This window comes from Bos indicus, chromosome 4 (assembly GCF_029378745.1).
Source record: "Bos indicus isolate NIAB-ARS_2022 breed Sahiwal x Tharparkar chromosome 4, NIAB-ARS_B.indTharparkar_mat_pri_1.0, whole genome shotgun sequence".
Lineage (NCBI taxonomy): Eukaryota > Metazoa > Chordata > Mammalia > Artiodactyla > Bovidae > Bos > Bos indicus.
Genome location: NC_091763.1, coordinates 54,678,722 through 54,698,796, shown reverse-complemented (window position 1 = coordinate 54,698,796; position 20,075 = coordinate 54,678,722). Strand labels below are relative to the sequence as shown.

Below are 20,075 nucleotides of genomic sequence, written 5' to 3'. Positions count from 1 at the left end.
AGGTAAGGTGGTCATGTATTCCCGTCTCTTTAAGTACTTTCCTCAGTTTGTTGTAATCCACAGAGTCAAAGGCTTTAGCATAGTCAATGAAGTAGAAGTAGATATTTTTCTGATGGAATAGCATACTCTGAGGTAAAACATACAAAAACACTGTTATTGTCTAATTTTTATTTTTGTACTCATGTTCAGTTGCTCGTTCATATCCAACTCTTTGTGACCCTTTGGACTGTAATCCACCGGGCTCCTCTCTCCATGGGATTCTCCAGGAAGAATACTGGAGTGACTTAACCATTGCCTTCCCCAGGGGACTTTCCCAACCCTGGGTTAGAACCCACGTCTCCTTCATCTGCTGCTTTGCAGGCAGATTCTTTATATTTTCCTTAATGGGAGTTAGTTATTTTCAAATATAGTTAGACAAATTAAATATTATATGTGTATATTTATTTTGTCATATAAATTTTAAATAAATTTGGCTTGTCGTGTTTTCAAAAGGAAAGTGAGCTCAAATTCCATCTCTGTCACTTACACCCTGTAAGATCTTAGATAATGTACTCTCTTCTATGAATCTCTCCTGTAAACTGTGGAGGGTATGCCAGAGGCACAAAAAGTCTTCTCTGTTAGAAGACCCAATCACTAATTAAATAAATAAATATTTAGGTATATATTTAAGAAAACTTATGTGTTCTTGAGTAAAGAGAAGGTTTGAGATAGTGAGTCTGCCTCAAAGTTCATTTGGGTTTTTCCATCCATAACAGATTAAGGAAAGAACTAAATGACCTTTTTGAACACCCCAATAAAATTCTGAAGACATGTAAGCCATAATTAATTTGAAGAAGTATCAGAACCAGAGTATTCAAGTGAAGATATTTAAGAGGCAGTAGAGGATAAAGAACTGAGCCAAAGAGAAGATGGAAAATTTTATTCACAACATGTTTTAGGCAGTAAAATTAAATAGCATGCTTTTCTCAAAATGTAAATGGATTGTATATCAAAAGATTTTGTATTAGTTGTTCAGAACTCAGACCACATTTTCCTTTAGGAACCTTGTTATACATGACTTTTAGATCACAGGCTAGCCCTTCAGTTTTAGTGTGAGGTCAGAAAGAAGTGCTTTAAGTCCTTAGAGAGCTTAATATGTTATTATATTTATTATTTTTAAAAATACAAGGTTTGTTACTAAATCTTAAATTGGATCTCTCTTTGTTTCTCTCTCTCTCACACACACATATGCACAGCTTTTCTGATTTCTCTTGAAAATTTACATTTGGCAGGGCTAATACTGCATTCCTGTGGAGCAAATGCTGGATTATGCAAGTAATCTGATGGTGTTTAAAAGCTCCCCCTTTAGAAACTTTGCCACAATACCCTACAACTTTCTTTTGTTTTTCAATTAACTGCTTTACAGATGATGAGATGGTTAACTAACATCACTGACTCAATGAACATGAGTTTGACCAAACTCCGGGAGACAGTGATGAAGGACAGGGAAGCCTGGCGTCCTGCAATCCATGGGATCTCAAAGAGTCAGACACAACTTAGTGACTGAACAACAACAGGCTACTTTACATTTTTATCTTTGGGTATTTTGTTTGTGATCCTCATGATGTATTTCATATTTATCATACTATTCTTTCTAGTAGTATTTGCCTTGAAACCTGCCCACTACATGCAACAATTTTTAAAAATGAAACATGCTTGGATTACAAATGAGATACCAGGAACAGACTATGTCTCATTCTAGTGGGTTTGGTTTCCTCTACCCAGCCCCCTTGTCTTCTGCTGCCTGTGAATTCTTGTAGAACTTCACTTCTTCCTAACTGTTGGTTGTTCCTTGGTCTCTGAGTTAAGACTGGAGGATGAGGGGAAGGGATGCAAGATTGTGTATTCAGTAGGAACTTTAAATCTGCAGGTCAAGAGAAAGGTGTAGGCTGGATATAGCATCACTTGCAGCAAGTTATGGTTATTACAAGAACTGGAGTGCAGATTAGGAAAAGAAGAGGACTAGAATGAAGTCTGGGGAAACTAGCATTAAGGAAATAGATGGAAGAAGAATAGGAACCAGCAGACAATGAAAAAAGGAGGTCTGAGAGGTAAGAGGGGAATCAGGAAAGAAGGGTGTCATGTAGGCCAAAAGGGCTTCCCAGGTGGTGCTAGTGGTAAAGAACCTGACTGCCAATGCAGGAGACGTAAGAGATGTGGGTTCAATTCCTGAGTTGGGATTATCCTCTCGAAGAGGGCATGGATATCCATTCTGGTATTGATACCTGGAGAATCCCATGGATGGAGGAGCTTGGCCGGCTATGGTCCATAGGGTCTCAAAGAGCTGGAAATGACTGAAGTGACTTGGCACATGTAGGCCAAAAGTAGAGTTTTAAGAAGGAAGGAATGAAAAAATAAGCTAAATGAATTAGAGAAGTTAAGCAATCTAAGAATTAAGAAGTCACATTTTGTTTGGTCAGCTAGGAGGTGATTCCTATACTGATGATGAAATGTTCAGCTTCAAGGATGTGAGGATTTAGTAAACCTTTGACCATCTGTGTGAATGTATTGATGTTAAAAGGATGAAATGTTGTTCATTCTAATCTTAGTAAAATTCTTTTATCATGTCAACAGCATCATAGAAAACAAGAAAATGAAAAACAGTAACTTGATAAAAAGAAATAATCATATAGATGAATTATAATTAATTATACTTTGGAAAAAATATATAGAGTTATCATCTAAACTGGGACACTTTTGAAAAGAAAAGGGCTAGCTTTTAATAATTGAATTAAGTACAAACCTCATCTATCCTAGGCAATCTGGAATGGATGTTAAATCTGATTATATAGTTCACATTTTTTGAGTGCTCTGTTCCAGACAGTGAGATGAATTCTTTACTAGCATATCTGATTTAATGAGTAAGGGTTTCAGTTGCTATCAGAAGCAATTGTTTCTTTGTAAATACTGAATTCACTGACAAAATTGTGATACATAATTTTGATGTCTTTATTGACCTTAACTCTATATTAAAAAAAAAAAGATGGTACCCATTATACCAAATTGTGTCCTAGGGAATGGGGAGATGAAAATGATTAATGTATAGTTCTAATTGTTAATAATCTACTGGTGGAGTTGAGAGAATCTGGGAACAAGAGTAAAGTGTCATGATAGTGTAGTTTCTGAAGACCCCAACTAGTGTTTTAGTACATTATGTTCTGTATTTTTTAGGGTTCAGATTATTGTGTGTTTGAACAAGGTAGAGTTTGCTTTTTGTAAAAAGTTTTACCAATGGAATAGATAAGGTATAGTTAACTGTATATAAAAGTGAATTTTTCTCTATCATAGAAAGTATATTCTATGTGTATGTGTATATATATATATGTGTGTGTGTGTGTGTGTGTGTGTGTGTGTATACATATATATATATATATATATATATATATAGAGAGAGAGAGAGAGAGAGAGAGAGAGATCAATTCTTTATAGCAAAGGAATGCATATCTATATCTTTAATGGAATTTTAGTTGAACTCACACTATATTCTGTGAAGGGTCTGGCATATTTCTCTGACACATCAGGTAGATATGTGTGGCATTAATTAGCATAGGTATTGCTATAAATGACATGTCATTCCAGGACAACAAAAAGTTTTTGTTACTGATGTCAATCATTCACCCTTTGTCAGTTCAAAAGGCTTCCCTAAAGGAATGTTCATTGATCTTGCACTGATCCAAAATACAGCAAAACCATTTCTGTGTTCTTGAAACTAAAGTAGGACTACCTATGTTTGAAAAGCCATATGGAAATATTCATATAGAATGTATGTTGATAACCTTTAATAGTAAGACTATTGAGTTACGCCAAGATTAGTTGATCTTTCTAAAACAAAGTATACCAGTTTTCTGTAATCCTAAAATCTAGCCTTGAATGAGTTTTCTCCTTCAGTAACATTAATTTTTGATAGTCAGATTTCTGTTTGTTTCACCAGAAATAATTTTGTGATATTCCAGGTAAGTGATTGCAAGTACCGCTTACACTGGTTAAAATCAGCAGAGGCTCACACAAGTACCAATTTGTGATTAGATGGATGACTTAAAGAAATGCTTCTGCCCACATATATATATATTTTTTGAATTTAGCAATTATGATATAGCTATTAATGGACTTCATTTGTTTACTATACTGCCACTATAGTTTTTTTTTGGGGGGGATAATAATCACAAGTAAAAGAATCTTAAATTTCTGAGCAAAAACTGACTTTTCAGTGCTAGCAGACATGTTTCCCCCAGCTATATTTTATTTCTGATTTTCTCTAAATGTCCCCCCTACATTCTAATTTATTATTTAATGGAAAGCAATATGAATGACTTTAAGATAAGGCAACAGTGTGTGATCCAGAGTATGGTGCAAGTTGAAGACATTTATCTTAATATTTCATTTTAATGAGGCAGAAAATATCCATTATTAGAAAACTGCAGTTTGATAAAGTTTGTAGAATACAATTAATTCTCTTAAAGTTATGAATTTTCATACCACCAAAGGTCAAACAATCATGTATTATGTTTCTGTGTTCTTGTGAAAGTAAGATGTATTGCATTTTTACATTGTATAGATTCCTTAGAGAATTAACATAAAATCAGATTAAAATGTCCTTGTGTCATATACTTTAATTTGACCAACATTCTGTTAGAATAGCAGTTCCAAGCTTTGTACCATCTTCACAGTTTATACTCTAGATTTCTTGCCCTGCCTACAGATTCTTTACTGTCTGTTTCTGGTCGGTCTCATGCTCTTGAAATCATCTTTTTTATTATTCCATTAAAATTTTTTAAAATGGATTTTCCTTTACACTTTTCTAATCATCCTGTAATTCTTTAGCCCTAAGACATTAAAATGAATGAGTAAAAATATTTGATACCTAATCGTCTCTGCCAGTCCATTCAAACTCATGGATTTTCAAAATTATGTTAAAGTCTTTTAAAAATACATTTGAGCAGGCTTTTGTAGTCATTTGGATTTTGAATATTAATTTTCTCTTGCTATGCTGCTTAGCCATAAAAATGAAAAAGAAGATAGATGTGGGTTTCTTTTAGTGGTGTTAATTTAAACTACTTGATTTATTTATTATAATATTCAACAATGGCAATTCCTATTTTCTCTGTTCACTTCAGATCCAAAGGAAAATAATGAGAAACCCCCACCCCCCAGGACAGTAAGAAAAAAGTTTGATGCATTTTGTAATAATTGATTAAAAGTATAATTTCCCCCTAGATCAAACAAATAATAGAAGTCTGTTGAAGCTTTGTCCTGACCTATTCTGGAAGTAGAAGAATACCCTGGAGAAAGGAGCATTGTAAGCACAAAGAATAAAACCCCTCAATCCTGGGAGAGAGAATTAAAGTCTAACCCTCCAAATGTAAGTCATCTGTACTCTATGTTTTCCATCTCTGTTTTTGTGGCTGGCTGCTCAGGTGTTAGTAGAAAAATATGTGATGACAATATTCTTTGCATTTGTTTTTCTCTACAAAATATACATTTGTTTTGGTTGGTAACTTAAATTTGTATTTGTGTTAGTGTTTTCTAACTAATATAAGGTGATGCTTTACAATAATAACACTCAATGCAAAATGGATTAATTTTAATTTTATCTTCTGGCAGAGAACTGTTAAGAATTTTGAGAGTATTCTGATGAAAAGAAGGTAACTTCCTTTGATTTAATATGTGCATTTGTGCCATTATAATCCCTTTATGCTCTAAACTTTGATTCCTTCTTTTTCGTTTATATTTCTTCCTACCTGAGAATAAGACTATCTTAATGTATCTACTTAAATCCCACCTTTCAGTAAGAGAGACAGTAAGTCCTTTTTCACTTTGCATGGTGAAAATGAATCGGACTGACTTTGTATCCATACTATAAAAATATATAAATTTTGTCAGCTTAGTGTATTGGAAAGACTGATTTCCTGTTTTGTTAGGGAGAACTTAAAAGATGTCTGTTAATGATTTTATAGACACATAGAATTCAGTTGCTATTCAGAATTGGTAGAAAGAAGGATGACTAAAGGCAGGACTTGTTTTAGGAAAATTATTTGGGAAGAAATTTCTTATCATCAACACCTTTATCTGGAAAGTTACCTCATGTATCATCCTTGCAGTAAGGCAGTTTATATGTGATATGATGGCTTAACTGCCAGAAATTTGACTTTGTTTAATAATTGATTACCTTTTTCATTTGTCAGTGAAAAGACTCAGTGATAGTATATTGTTTTCATTCTAAAAGGTCCAGAGTATGCAGTAGATAATAAATGCTTACTAGTGTTGAATAAAACCAAATCATAAATTCTCCCAGTTATCACCAAAATTTAAATATGAGTCTTTACAGATTTTGAATGTGATATTCTTAACCACATAGCATCTGACAAAGTTGTCAAAGAAGTCTGCAGTGAGAATCCCTCATCATTTCTAGGTTCACGTTTAATCTTATTGTTTGGAATGTCTGATAGAGCCAGGAAACACTGTGGCCATTCCTGACATTCTATACTTGTGAGTTAGAAATCTTAAATTTAGCACAAACTATGCATAAAAAATAAGTCTTAGAAGTTCAGTTCACAATTTTTCATCATTGAATTAGAATAGACAACTTAGAGAAAGACTGCAAATATTAGTATTGCTTTCAGGACATAAAACAATTGCTTTTCGCTTAAAACTTTTTTATAACCAAAAATTGTGAGGAAACTTTAAAAAGTTATTTAAATTTGATCGGTTGGTAGTGAACCATGTACTGGTTTGAGGTTGATGAAGAATTGGAAAGCATTGTCATTCACAGAAAAAAATTCTGATCTTCTCTACAGCAATGAAAGTATAATGTATAGCAACAGTAACAAGGTTGGATCTCCTAAGGATAATGTTGATTAAAAACATCCAGATCTAAAAGAATGAATGCTGTATGATTTCCTTTATATGAAGTTCCAAAGCTAGACTTTGGTGTTTAGGGATGTAAGAAGTGATTATAACAAAATAAAGATGATGGTTAAGTTCTAGGTAGGTGGTTGAAATTGAGGTGAAGGTTCTAGGACCTTCTGGTGTTTCAGCAGCTTTCTGTTTATTCACTAGGCTGGTGGTTGTATAAATATTTGCTTTATACAAAATCATCAGTGAGAAACTAGATGTTTCTCTACTAAGACTGCAAAGTAAAATGTCCCCTCTTAGACATCCTATTCAGTATCATACTGGAAATCCTAAGTAGTAAGATTTAAAAAAAAGGGAATTAAAACACATACAGATTGGGGAGGAAGAAACACAGTTGTCTTTTTGCAGATGACATGATTATCTATGTAGAAAATCCAAAAGATGATTACAATATTGTAGATTACAACAACAATATTAGGAAAACTACAAAATTCTGATGAAATAAAATCAAATATCTAAATGGAGAGATATTCCATGTTCATAGATAGACATACTCAATATGATTATAATGTCAGATCTTATTAACTTGAAGATTATACATTTAGCATAATCCCAGTCAAATCCCATAAGTTATTTTGTGAATATTGATAAACTAGTCCTTAAGTTTATAGAGAAAGACAAAAGACCCAGAATAGAAAAAAAAGAGCAAAGCCAGAAGACTAACACCACCTGACTTCAAGACTTTGTTTAAAGAAAAGAACCGGATGCTGGAAAGATTGAAAGCAGGAGGAGAAGGGGACAACAGACGATGAAATGGTTGGATGGTATCACTGACTCGATAGACATGAGTTTGAGCAAGCTCCGGCAGTTGGTGATGGACAGGGAAGCCTGGTGTGCTGCAGTCCATGGGGTGGCAAAGAGTCTGACATGACTGAGCAACTGAACCGAACACAATCAAGACAGGATGGTATTGACAAAATAATAGATCTTTGTAACGGACACTAAAGAACCTAGACATAGACCCACACAAGCTCAGTCAACTGATCTTTGACAAATGAGTGAAGGCAGTTCAGTTGAAAAAGGACAGTCATCTCAGAAGTGGTATTGGAACAACTATTTGTACAATTTTATGCAAAATAATAGACACAAAACACATCCTTGGTATAGAAATGAGTAAAAAAGGGATCATAGAACTAAGTGTAAAATGTAAAACTAAAAGACTGCTGGAAGGTAACATAGGAGAAAATCTAGGGGATGATTTTTTAGATAAAGTACCAAAAGTACAATCCATGAAATTAAAAAAAAAGTATGCTTGATAAGTTGCACTTCATTAAAATGAAAAACTTCTATTTTTGGAAAGACATTGATAAGGGTATTGAAAGACAAGACACACACTGGAAGAAAATATTTGTAAAATACCTATCTGATAAGGGACTTGGTATCCAAAATAAACAGGGAACTCAACAATAAGAAAACATATAATCCAATTTACAAGTGGGAGAGAGCTTTAGAGGGATCTCACTGAAGAAGATAATTCTGATGGCAAATAAGCATATGAAAAGATGCTTGGTATTTATATCATTAGGGAACTGTAAATTAAAACAATAAGATACCACTTACTTTGCCAACAAAGGTCCGTCTAGTCAAGGCTATGGTTTTTCCTGTGGTCATGTATGAATGTGAGAGTTGGACTGTGAAGAAGTTCTGAGCGCCGAAGAATTGATGCTTTTGAACTGTGGTGTTGGAGAAGACTCTTGAGAGTCCCTTGGACTGCAAGGAGATCCAGCCAGTCCATTCTGAAGGAGATCAGCCCTGGGATTTCTTTGGAAGGAATGATGCTAAAGCTGAAACTCCAGTACTTTGGCCACCTCATGCAAAGAGTTGACTCACTGGAAAAGACTCTGATGCTGGGAGGGATTGGGGGCAGGAGGAGAAGGGGACGACAGAGGATGAGATGGCTGGATGGCATCACTGACTCGATGGATGTGAGTCTGAGTGAACTCCGGGAGTTGGTGATGGACAGGGAGGCCTGGCGTGCTGTGATTCATGGGGTCACAAAGAGTCGGACACGACTGAGCGACTGAACTAAACTGAACTGAATTTACCTCGTAGAATGGCTGAAATTCAAAATACTGGCATAACCAAATGCTGCCAAGGATGTGAAACAAGCAGCAAGGTCTCTGATTTGTTGTTGGGGGGAATGAATACAGCTTCTCTGGAAAATAATTTGGCAGTTTATTATGAAGATAAGCATACATACAGTCTTCACTACTATGCAGCCCACCTACTGCACTCCTGGGTAGTTACCCAAATGAGTTGAAAACATGTCCATGAAAAATTTGTACAATGTTTATGTAAACTTTATTCATAATTGTCAAAACTAAGACGCAAACAGAATGCCCTTTACTAGATAAATGGATAAGCAAACTGTGATATAGCTAGACAATGGACTGTTAATTCAGTTGATGAAAAGAAATGACCTATTAAGCCACAAAAAGACATGGGGAACCTTAAATGAATATCACTGAGTGAGTTAAATCATTTGTAAAGCCTACATACTGAGATTCCAACTATATGACATTCTGAAAAAGGCAAACTGTGGAGACAGTAAAAAGCTCAGTGGTTGCCAGGGGTTGAGGAGAGAGAAGGACGAATAGGCAGAGCACAGGAGATCTGTAGGGTGGTGAACCTATTCTGTAAGGTTCTTTAATGACGGGTACATAGTATTATGTGTTTGTCAGCTGTATAATTGTGGAACTATACAACACAAACAGTGAACCCTAGTGTGAACTCTAGACTTAAGTTCATAACTATGTTTTAACATGGTTCATCAGTTGTAGCAAATATAGCACAGTATTGCAAAATCTGAATAATAGAAGATGTGTTTTGGAGATGGAGAAGATGTATATGGGAACTGTGTAGTTTCAGTTGAATTTTTCTATAAAAGTAAAACTGTTCTAAATAAATGAATCATGCTTTACTTTAGATATGTTTTTGCATGTCAAATATAATTTTTTAAAAATTAAGAAAGCAATCTTAAAATGATTCTGTTAAGTAGAATTCTGAGAAAAAGTGACATAGTATCATATTTGATCTGTCTACTCTGGATATTCAAGCTTTTTAAAAAGATAGGGTTTTAAAATCATTATTTTCTGATTTTGTAAAGCACTTCCCAGAGAGCTCAGCTGGTAAAGAATCTGCCTGCAATGCAGGAGACCCTGGTTCAATTCCTAAGTTGGGAAGATCTGCTGGAATGTGTTTTACTTGGGGAAAGTGCTAATATCAATATAGGAAGACCCCTGTGCTTGCATATATTTAGTTAACTTTTTATGAAAATTTATGTAGAATAAACTTGTCTTAAGATAGATAGTTCAGTTTTGAATTAAAAAAAAATATATATATATGTTTTTACCCCAAACCCATATACCCAAAACCCATTCTGTAGTAAAGAAATGATGTTTACTGAGTTTTTTGTAGCTTCTTAAAATTTAATGCATTTTATGCAGTGGTCCATCCTCCTGAGACACTTAAGTGGGATTTTAATTTGTAAATTTTAATGTTAGCATGTTGTAAAAGAAATGAAAAACAGATGCACTTTGTATTCTCTCTTTGAATAGAAATTTTCAAATGCAGTTTCAGTTTAAAAAGTACCAGATATGTTTATTTTTTTTTGCTAGCCTCTAACATTTTTTTTTTGCTTTTCTATTTTCTTCCTCTTTTTCCTCCTTATTTTTTCTTTCATTCTCAGTATATTCTAATATTTAATGTTTGAAGGAGTGAGTATAATCTTATTTAACTAGTTGACATTAACAGAAACCAGAAATTTATTATTCATAAAACTGAAATTTAAAAATCCCCCTTTTCTTCAAACTCTGGATATGGCTAGGCTCAACACAAATGTCTAGGGAGAATGCATCTGTTGCTATTGCATTTTTTTTGTTTCCCTGAAAACTTGGCATTTGTAAAATATCTTTGATTTTGATTTGTCTTGGCCAAAACCCAGATTACCAGGGAATTACATTTTTAACATATTCAACCAAGAATTATCTTTGTAACAACTTTTCTTTTGCCATATTGAAATTTTGGGAATAAAATCAGATTTTATTTGAAAAACCAGCTATGGTTCTTCATAATGCCAGAATGAATTTTTTTCTATGTTAAAGTGATACCACACAATACTTAAAATTTGCCTAAAACTTACTTTAAGCATACCGTGGAAGAAAGATGATTTTTGCATTTGACACACCTGGGTTTGTTCAGCCATATATTTTTTATATTGATCTTGGTAAGTTTTATATGTGAAAAAAATGATTTTCATATAGGGTTTTGTGAAGATTGAATGATCAAACTTTAAAAATACGTGGCACAGAATAGGCACTTAATAGTAGAGATCTCTTACCTTTTCTATGCATGTAGAAATGTTTGTTAAATATAAGTATGTGCGTATGTTTTCATGTATGTATGTGTTTATATATGTCTCCATCTTTGTCTCTCTATATAGCAGTGTGCAATACATAGTAATTTATTCTATTTATTAAATTCTGAAGCAGATAATTATTCTGGAAAGGATATAGTTCCATAATTCAGGAAATATGATTTCTATCACCGCATGGAAATACTTAAAAAGTTATTATTTCTTTGTGGCCTAGTATTTCTGTAACTTTATATTAACCTACCTGGAATTTTTATAAATTCTTAAAAGAAGATCTAAAGAATGTTTATGTTTCTTTTACAAATTCCCAGCAGGCAATAGAGGAATTTTTTTCTCCTTCAATGATATATCAGAGGATGATATATAGATATATATCCTACATTTTTGGGGGGTTCAAAAAGATTTGCTTTGGTCAATTTGAGAGGCTATATAGGAATATGGAAAACAAAATAATTTAAAAAAAAGAGGAGGAGTTGAATCTTCCCAAAAAATTGATATTCATGGGATTTAGTTTTCATTAGATAACAAAGCACCAGTTTCTTAGGGCAGCTTTTTACAGCTGTCTTCCTAACTGATTTGAATCTTTGTAAGATAGTAATTCAACAAAATGAGGTGTAATATCCATGTTCTCTTACAATGATGTAAGCTTTTTTGCAAAAGCAGCTGTTAATGTCTTAAGAAAGTAACCCACCTGAATGTGTCTTGTGACTGCGGAATGACTCCCTAGAATCTTAATGAATGGATTGCTCTCAGACCCTCAAGGGAGGATTGTAACAAAGAAACAGAATGCTTAAATGCAAGGCTAAAACTCATCCAGCTATGTACCTTATCACAAAAGCCTGACCTATTGGTTTTAAGTGCTTATTATTTTTTAAAAAAGGCAAACTAGTTAAAACTTTTGTAGTCCTGTATATCTCTTCTATTTTAAGATAGTAAAGACAAAACTTATTAAACACAAAATAGATGGTAATCTCCAAATCCATTTGAAGGATTAATTACCCTTTTGAGTCTACTTCCAAGCTAATGATGCAAAGTGATATCTGAAAAAAGGGACTGGATATTCCTGGGATGAATGACTATTTTTTAGTGGGTATGTGCCATGCTGTGCTTATTCGCTCAGTCATGTCCCGACTGTTTGTGACCCCATGGACTGCAGCCCACCAGGCTCCTCTGTCCATGGAGATTCTCCAGGCCAGGATACTGGAGTGGGTTGCCATACCCTCCTCCAGGGGATCTTCCCAACCCTGGGATCAAACCCAGGTCTCCTGCATTGCAGGCCGGTTCTTTACCAGCTGAGCCACCAGGGAAGCTCACAACTACTGGAGTGGGTAGCCTATCCCTTTTTCGGGGGATATTCCCGACCCAGGAATCGAACCAGGGTCTCCTGCATTGCAGGTGGTTTCTTTACCAGCTGAGCTACCAGGGAAGCCCTTAGTGGGAGTATCGATGATCTATTAATAGTTTTGTGGAGGTGATGATTCTACCCATGCAATTATCACTTAAATGCTTCATTTTTATTATAGCCCAATAGAACAGTATGAGAACAACATAGTGGCCTTGGGGAAAATGCATATAGTTTGAAGGTATATTTTCTCCTAAAGATCATTTCTGCTGAACTCTCTTAAATGTTCAATAATTTTTATTATTGTACAACTTAAAAGGACCAACTTATCTTTTTGCAAGTAAGACTGTACCACTTTTCAATATAGAGAGTATATTTTAGTAGATTTTTTACCTAAATAAATAGCCATCCACTATCTCAGATACTTAAGCTATATATAAAAGCATTTCTTGGTCAGCTGATCTGGGCAAATTGGTTAAGAATGTCTTTCCCTGAAAATTATTTTAAAGATTCTCTTCACTCTAGAATCCAAAGTGGTAACTCTCTTTAAGATTTTTATTTTAAAATCTTGTGGAAATACACAAGATAACACAGTAAGCACTCATATTCAAATTTGACATATGTGAATATTTTGTTATATTCAAATCTGTCTTTCTTTTTTTAAAAAATACAATACCACAAATAAAGCAAAAACTGTGTGCTCTCTTCTTGTCTCTCTCTCTCTAGAGAAATTTACTGAATTTGGTGTTTATCTGTATTCTTATTCTTTTTTTGTGATTTTAACATTTATGTGAGTGACATCATATTAAATCTGCCCTTCTGAAGAAGTTTTGCTTTCAAAAATTATATTTAGGGGCCTTATCCATGGTGATAAACACAGGTCTGATTTCTTAGGTTTTTTAAGTTAGCTAGTATTAAAGTAAACCTTGTACATTTATGAGTTTTGCAGTTACATACTGATAACTGCAGAAGTTATATATGAACATTGTGGTGAATTTTCACAGAATGGACAGATCTGTGTAATCAGTACCCAGCTAAAGAAATAGCACACTACCAGGTCTCAGAAGCTCCCACTCAGAAGTTACTATCCCTCCCCACCCCTGCCAGGGAATCAGTATTCTGACCCCTAACACATAGATTAGTTTTGTGCTTTGAAACGTTATATGAATGGAATCATTTAGTACATAGTCTTTTGTGTGTGTCTGACATTTTTAGGTTTACATGCTTCCTCCACGTTGTTGTGTGTAGTTAAGGGTCTATTCTGAGTGCTATATAGTATTCCATTATGTGAATATACCACTGTTTGTTTATTTACACTTGACTTTGGGATATTTGTATTGTTTTCACTATTAGGACATTTGTATATATCCTTTTCATATTTTTATGCATATCTGTATAGCTTGGAGGAGAAATTTTGTATGATAAAATATCTACATCATTGTGTCAACTTAGTGTCTGTGCGTGTGCTTAGTTGCTCATTTCAGTTCAGTCACTCAGTCATGTCCGACTCTTTGTGACCCCATGGACTGCAGCACGCCAGGTGTCCCTGTCCATCACCAAACCCCCGTAGTTTACTCAAACTCATGTCCATTGAGTCGGTGATGCCATCCAACCATCTCTTCTTCTGTCGTCCCCTTCTTCTCCTGCCTTCAATCTTTCCCAGTATCACAGTCTTTTCCAGTGAGTCAGTCCTTCGCATCAGGTGGCCAAAGTATGGGAGTTTCAGCTTCAGCATCAGTCCTTCCAATGAATATTCAGGACTGATCTCCTTTAGAATGGACTGGTTGATCTCCTTGCAGTCCAAGGGACTCTCAAGAGTCTTCTCCAACACCACAGTTCAAAAGCATCAATTCTTCGACACTCAGCGTTGTTTATAGTCCAACTCTCACATCCATACATGACTACTGAAAAAACCATAGCTTTGACTAGACAGACCTTTGTTGGAAAAGTTGCTCAGTTTTGTTGTCTTAGTTGCTCAGTCATGTCCAATTCTTTTGACCCCAGTCCATATCCTTGTCTGGAAAATCCCATGGATGGAGGAGCCTCGAAGGCTACAGTCCATGGGATCGCAGAGAATCAGACATGACTGACTTCACTATACTATACTATGGACTGTAGCCCACCAGGCCCCTCTGTCCATGGGATTTTTGGGGCAAGAACACTAGAGTGGGTTGCCATTTCCTGCTCCAAGCAGTCTTCTTGACCCAGGGATTGACCCCAGGTCTCCTGCATGGGCAGGTAGATTCTTTTACCACTGAGCCACCTGGGAAGCCCTTAGTGTCTATATCCTTAGTTACCTTTATGTAGTGTCACTGTCAACATTAGTAGACACTGCCATGCAGTCTTATAAAGTTTATATCCCAATTTACTGTCCCATCATTGACGCATGATGTCCCATCAACTCATGCATCAATGTTTCTCCATTTCTTGCCAACACTGAAATTGTCTTTCTGTTTTTACCATTGTTGTGGATAATACTTAGGTTTTAATTGCTCCAAACATTCCATGGTTTCATTCAAGCATAGCTATTTTAAAATCCTTCTTCAAAAAAAAAAATCCTTCTTCAGTAAATGAACAGTTCAACTGTTTTCAGTTTTTTAATTATTCCAAACACTAATGCAGTGAATGTATCTGTATATTTCTTTTTGTGTACATGTTTGAGACTTTTGTTAAGGTTGTAACTTACAGTAGAATATCTGAGTTTTAGAATACTACATCTTTATTTTTACAATGTACTGCTATATGTCTAATTGAGTTATATCACAAAGTGATACTTTTTATTTCATTATAAATCATACTCAAGTACAGAGTATAAATGTTGCTTTTTTTAAAGAGCATTATGTAAAGCTTAGGGCCAGATGATTTGGGGAAAATTTAATGGCGAGAGCTCCTGGCATTTAGATTAAGTAAAGAGCTTCCATTATTATTGTTTTCACTCTTGGATTAAGCATATTAATTATATTGCTTATTAATTAATTGATTATATTGCTGCACAGTGCTCATTCTAGTGTCCATTACAAGTCATGTAAGCTCTCCCACCATACATTTAAAGTAGCTTCTTTCTATCTTTGAAATCTATTTACTAGAGTTCTATTCTTACCTGTATAACAAGAGTCATTGCATATATTTGATTTTGATATTTAATCACCCAATGGCATTATATACTGAGATAGTTTGGAAAGTTTATATAATTTGACTGATAGAGTTATACACTCGTGATATTCTTATTAAAGATTTGATCCTAAGCAAAATGGTGAATTGCTCCAAACATTTGCTTTGTGCCACTCCCACTGAGTTTTATTAAAGTGGCATATGCTTTTATTTTATAGTTTTTAGTCAGTAATACTAAGATATTTATATTTTCTGTTCAATGTAAGAACAGAAAAAGTTAGTATTGGTAGGATGACCAAGTGAAAGTCGCTCAGTCATGTCAGACTGTTTGTGACCCCTCCATGGGTTCTCCAGGCCAGAATACTGGAGTGGGTAGCCTTTCCCTTCTCCAGGGGATCTTCCCGACCCAGGGATCGAACCCAGGTCTCCCCCACTGCAGGTAGATTCTTTACAAGCTGAACCACAAGGGAAACCCAAGAATACTGGGCTATCCTTTCTCCAGTGGATCTTCCCAACCCAGGAATCAAATCAGGGTCTCCTGCAGGCAGATTCTTTACCAACTGAACTATCAGGGAAGCTTAGGATGACCAAAGGAAGACCTTTAATCTCAAGTCTTAGGTTTGATCCTATTAGTGAGATAAGTCAATATTTTTCTTAAAGAAAGAATTCAGTTAGTTTATCTGTTACCACTATTTAAAAAAATAATTTCCATTTCTCATTGCCCTTTTCCCCGCCAGGATCTTTAATTAATCTTAATCTAGTCAACCTTTAGTTTCCCTCTTCAGATGAGAAGTGCATGTTGCTACACATGTTACTCTGTCTCCCTCTTTTTTCATTGTAGATATTGACAGTCTTCTCTCAACCAACAAGTGTGTTTTGAACTAACAAACCAAATTTCAACTCAAAATTTAATGTTGATTTTTCAGAGTAAACTCTTAGTACAGGTACATTTTAATTGAGCCTTCAATTATTGCCAGCTTGTTAATTTCTCAAAAACCTTTTCACTTAACTGGGTCTTAGAATCTTTGTGCAAAAGAAAATTTTAGCTTTGTTGTGCAGTTTAAAAATAGCATTTCTATTGTGTTCCTGTTTTCTTATGGTTAAAGTGATCTGAGATTAAATTTGTCTTATTTTAAATCTAGTTATATTTGAATTTAAATCTAATATATCATGAATTGAGGTGTTTTAAGAAATGTAATTTCTCAATAGTTTCATTATAGAGATGAATGCTGATGAATATGATGGTTAATGAAAATATTAAAAACAGTAATTTTTGTTTTCTATTAGATTTTAAGAATCAGTGTGATAAGATGCCATCCTGTTTTCCACTCAGTACTTTTCATGCAGTGTTGTATAAATTTCTATATACCACAGTCAACCCTGTGTCCCTACTGCTCAGATTAGTACTGGTGCACAGTCCACATTTAATACATATTGGGTGAATGAATTGATTTGGACTTTCTCAGAAAGTGTATTGCCTCTTTACACTGTACTACAAGGTGAATGGAAGCTTTTGCCTTGAAGTGCAATCCTTTGGAAGATCACATTGAAATGAAATGAGTATGAATTATAATAGCTGAGAAATTAGTATCGTCCTGTGTAACAGGAATAATACCCCAGAAAAAAGTTTCTCAAAACTGATGACAAGTCCCTACTGTAACACAGCATAGTTTTCTGGGTTTGCTCTTTTTATAACTCAAAGGAACTATATTTTGCTTAATTAACAAAGATCATTTTCTTCAAGTCCCACCTTTGAATTAAAAAAAAAGAGAGAGAAAATAAACTATGCTATATTATAGTAGGTACTTATTTACCTTAAAAAATCTAAAAATGTAAATATAGTAGTTTCTGAGTTCACTCAGAGAGAGACAGGGCTATTGTCATCAGCTTTGAGAATTTTTCCTGGAGTGTAATGCCTGTGTAATTTCTCTTCTGAATTTTTTTTTTTTTTTTTTTGACTCCTGGAACAGTTTCCTTTTCTACAAGAGGGGACTACATGATTGAATAATGTACTGATTGATTCCTTGAACAAGTTTCTTTGAAGATATGTATTAGACCATGTAATGCATACAAAGATGTGTTGTCATGTCTTGTTGGGTGTCACCCCTTCAGCTAGGATCCTTTTCATGGGTTCATAACTTTTCACTCTTGTATTGTCACTTTATTAGTACTTTGTAAAGGAGTGGATGTAATTACATGTGTTTAGACTGCTGTGCATGCAAAATGCTGGGCTGGAGGAAGCACAAGCTGGAATCAAGATTGCAGGGAGAAATATCAATAACCTCAGATATGCAGATGACACCATCGTTATGGCAGAAAGCAAAGAGGAATTAAAGAGCCTCTTGATGAAGGTGAAAGAAGAGAATGAAAAAGCTGGCATAAAACTCACCATTCTAAAAACGAAGATCATGGCATCCCGTCCCATCACTTCATGGCAAATAGTTGGGGAAACAGTGGAAACAATGACAGACTTTATTTTCTTAGGCTCCAGAATCACTGCATACAGTGAATGCAGCCATGAAATTAAAAGATGCTTGCTCCTTGGAAGAAAATCAATGATAAATCTAGACAGCGTCTTAAAAAGCATAGACATTACTTGCATACAAAGATCCATGTAGTCAAAGCTATGGTTTTTCCATTAGTCATGTACAGAGTGAGAGCTGGACAATAAAAAAAGGCTGAACACTGGAGAATTGATGCCTTTGAAATGTGGTGCTGGAGAAGACTCTTGAGAGTCCCTGGGCAATCCACCAGTCAATCCTAAAGGAGATCAACCCTGAATATTCATTGGGAGAACTAGTACTGAAGCTCCAATACTTTGGCCACCTGACACAAAGAGCAGACTCTTAGAAAAGACCCTGATGCTGGGAAAGATTGAAGGCAGGAGGAGAAGGGGAAGGCTGAGGATGAGATGGTTGAATGGCATCACTGACTCAATGGACATGAGTTTGAGCAAACTCCAAGAGATGGTGAAGAACAGGGAAGCCTGGCATGCTGCAGTCCATGGGGTAGCAGAGAGTTGGACACTACTGAGCAACTGAAGGACAACAACAGACTGCTGTGCTTAATCAGAAGTCTCTCAATGATATTAGTGTTGATAAATCTTAGGGCGGTTTCTGTCCTTTGCCTTTCCTGAAATATTTAACACAGCTGACTGCTTCCTTATTTTATCAGCTCATGTTCTCATGGCATATTCTCCCACTTACTCCTTTTCCTAAGTCTCTTTTGTGAGTCTTTCCTTTGCCCATTGATAAATATAGGTATTTTCCTGTATTCTCTCTTCATCTTTTCATTTTGTGTGTTCATTATTCTAGATGAGCTCCCTTACTACCAGAGCTCTGATTGCCACTTTTAGTGTTGGGGCTCCCACTTTTGCATCTCTAGCTCATATTTTACCTCTGAGTGTGAGATCTGCATTTACAACTTTCTTCTTGTTATCTTTACTTAAATGTCCCACAGGGATCCATCTAAAATTCAGCTCATTGTCAACTCTTGTCTCACCTATAAAAATATGATGGAAAATATGCTTCTTTTATGCTGTGTTATGTCTTACTGAATAGCAAGCACCATTATACTCCCAGTTGCCTATGTCAGAAATGTTGGATCACTAACATTGGGTCGCTTGAACATCTCCTTTATTCTTCTGTTTACTCTCCTTTGTTGTTGTTCAGTCACTCAGTCATGTCAGAGTCTTTGTGATCCCATGGATTGCAGCATGCCAGGCTTCCCTGTTCTTCACTATCTCCTGAAGCTTGCTCAAACTCATGGCCATTGAGTCGATGATGCCATCAACCATCCCATCCTCTGTCGTCCCCTTCTCCTCCTGCCTTCAATCTTCCCAAGATCAGGGTCTTTTCTAATGAGTCAGCTCTTCACATCAGGTGGCCAAAGTATCCTAGTCTCATTAATTAAATCTCCAAATTTGATCAAAATATTTTTATTTTTCTACCTCCCAGTGATACTACGCTAGTCTAAAACATTCACTTTGATCACTGCAGTGACTACCTGTTCTACTAAATTCTTAATGCCCTTTATCTTAATGCTGCCTTCTGACTCACAGGGTAGCGACTTGCCTTTTAAAAAAAGATTGGATAGTATTTATTTTCTTCTTAAAATTTTGCATTTGTTTTCTCTTGACCTTAGGGTAAAATATGAACTAACTCTTCAGAGTATTCTGTCAGTCAGTTCAGTTCAGTTCAGTTGCTCAGTCATGTCCGACTCTTTGCGACCCCATGAATCGCAGCACACCAGGCCTCCCTGTCCATGACAAACTCCCAGAGTTCACTCAGACTCAAGTCC

The 20,075-nt window shown here is 35.3% G+C and overlaps 1 protein-coding gene across 8 annotated transcripts in view; it reads left to right on the top strand.

The window, feature by feature from the left end:
- FOXP2 (forkhead box P2) overlaps nt 1-20,075 on the top strand; it is a 661,054-nt gene that overhangs the window by 79,226 nt on the left and 561,753 nt on the right. For all 8 annotated transcript variants that reach the window (XM_070787815.1, XM_070787814.1, XM_070787813.1 and 5 more), the window contains one exon: nt 5,254-5,398. The gene's annotated coding sequence lies outside the window, so the exon portion shown is untranslated. The remainder of the gene's footprint in view (nt 1-5,253; nt 5,399-20,075) is intronic.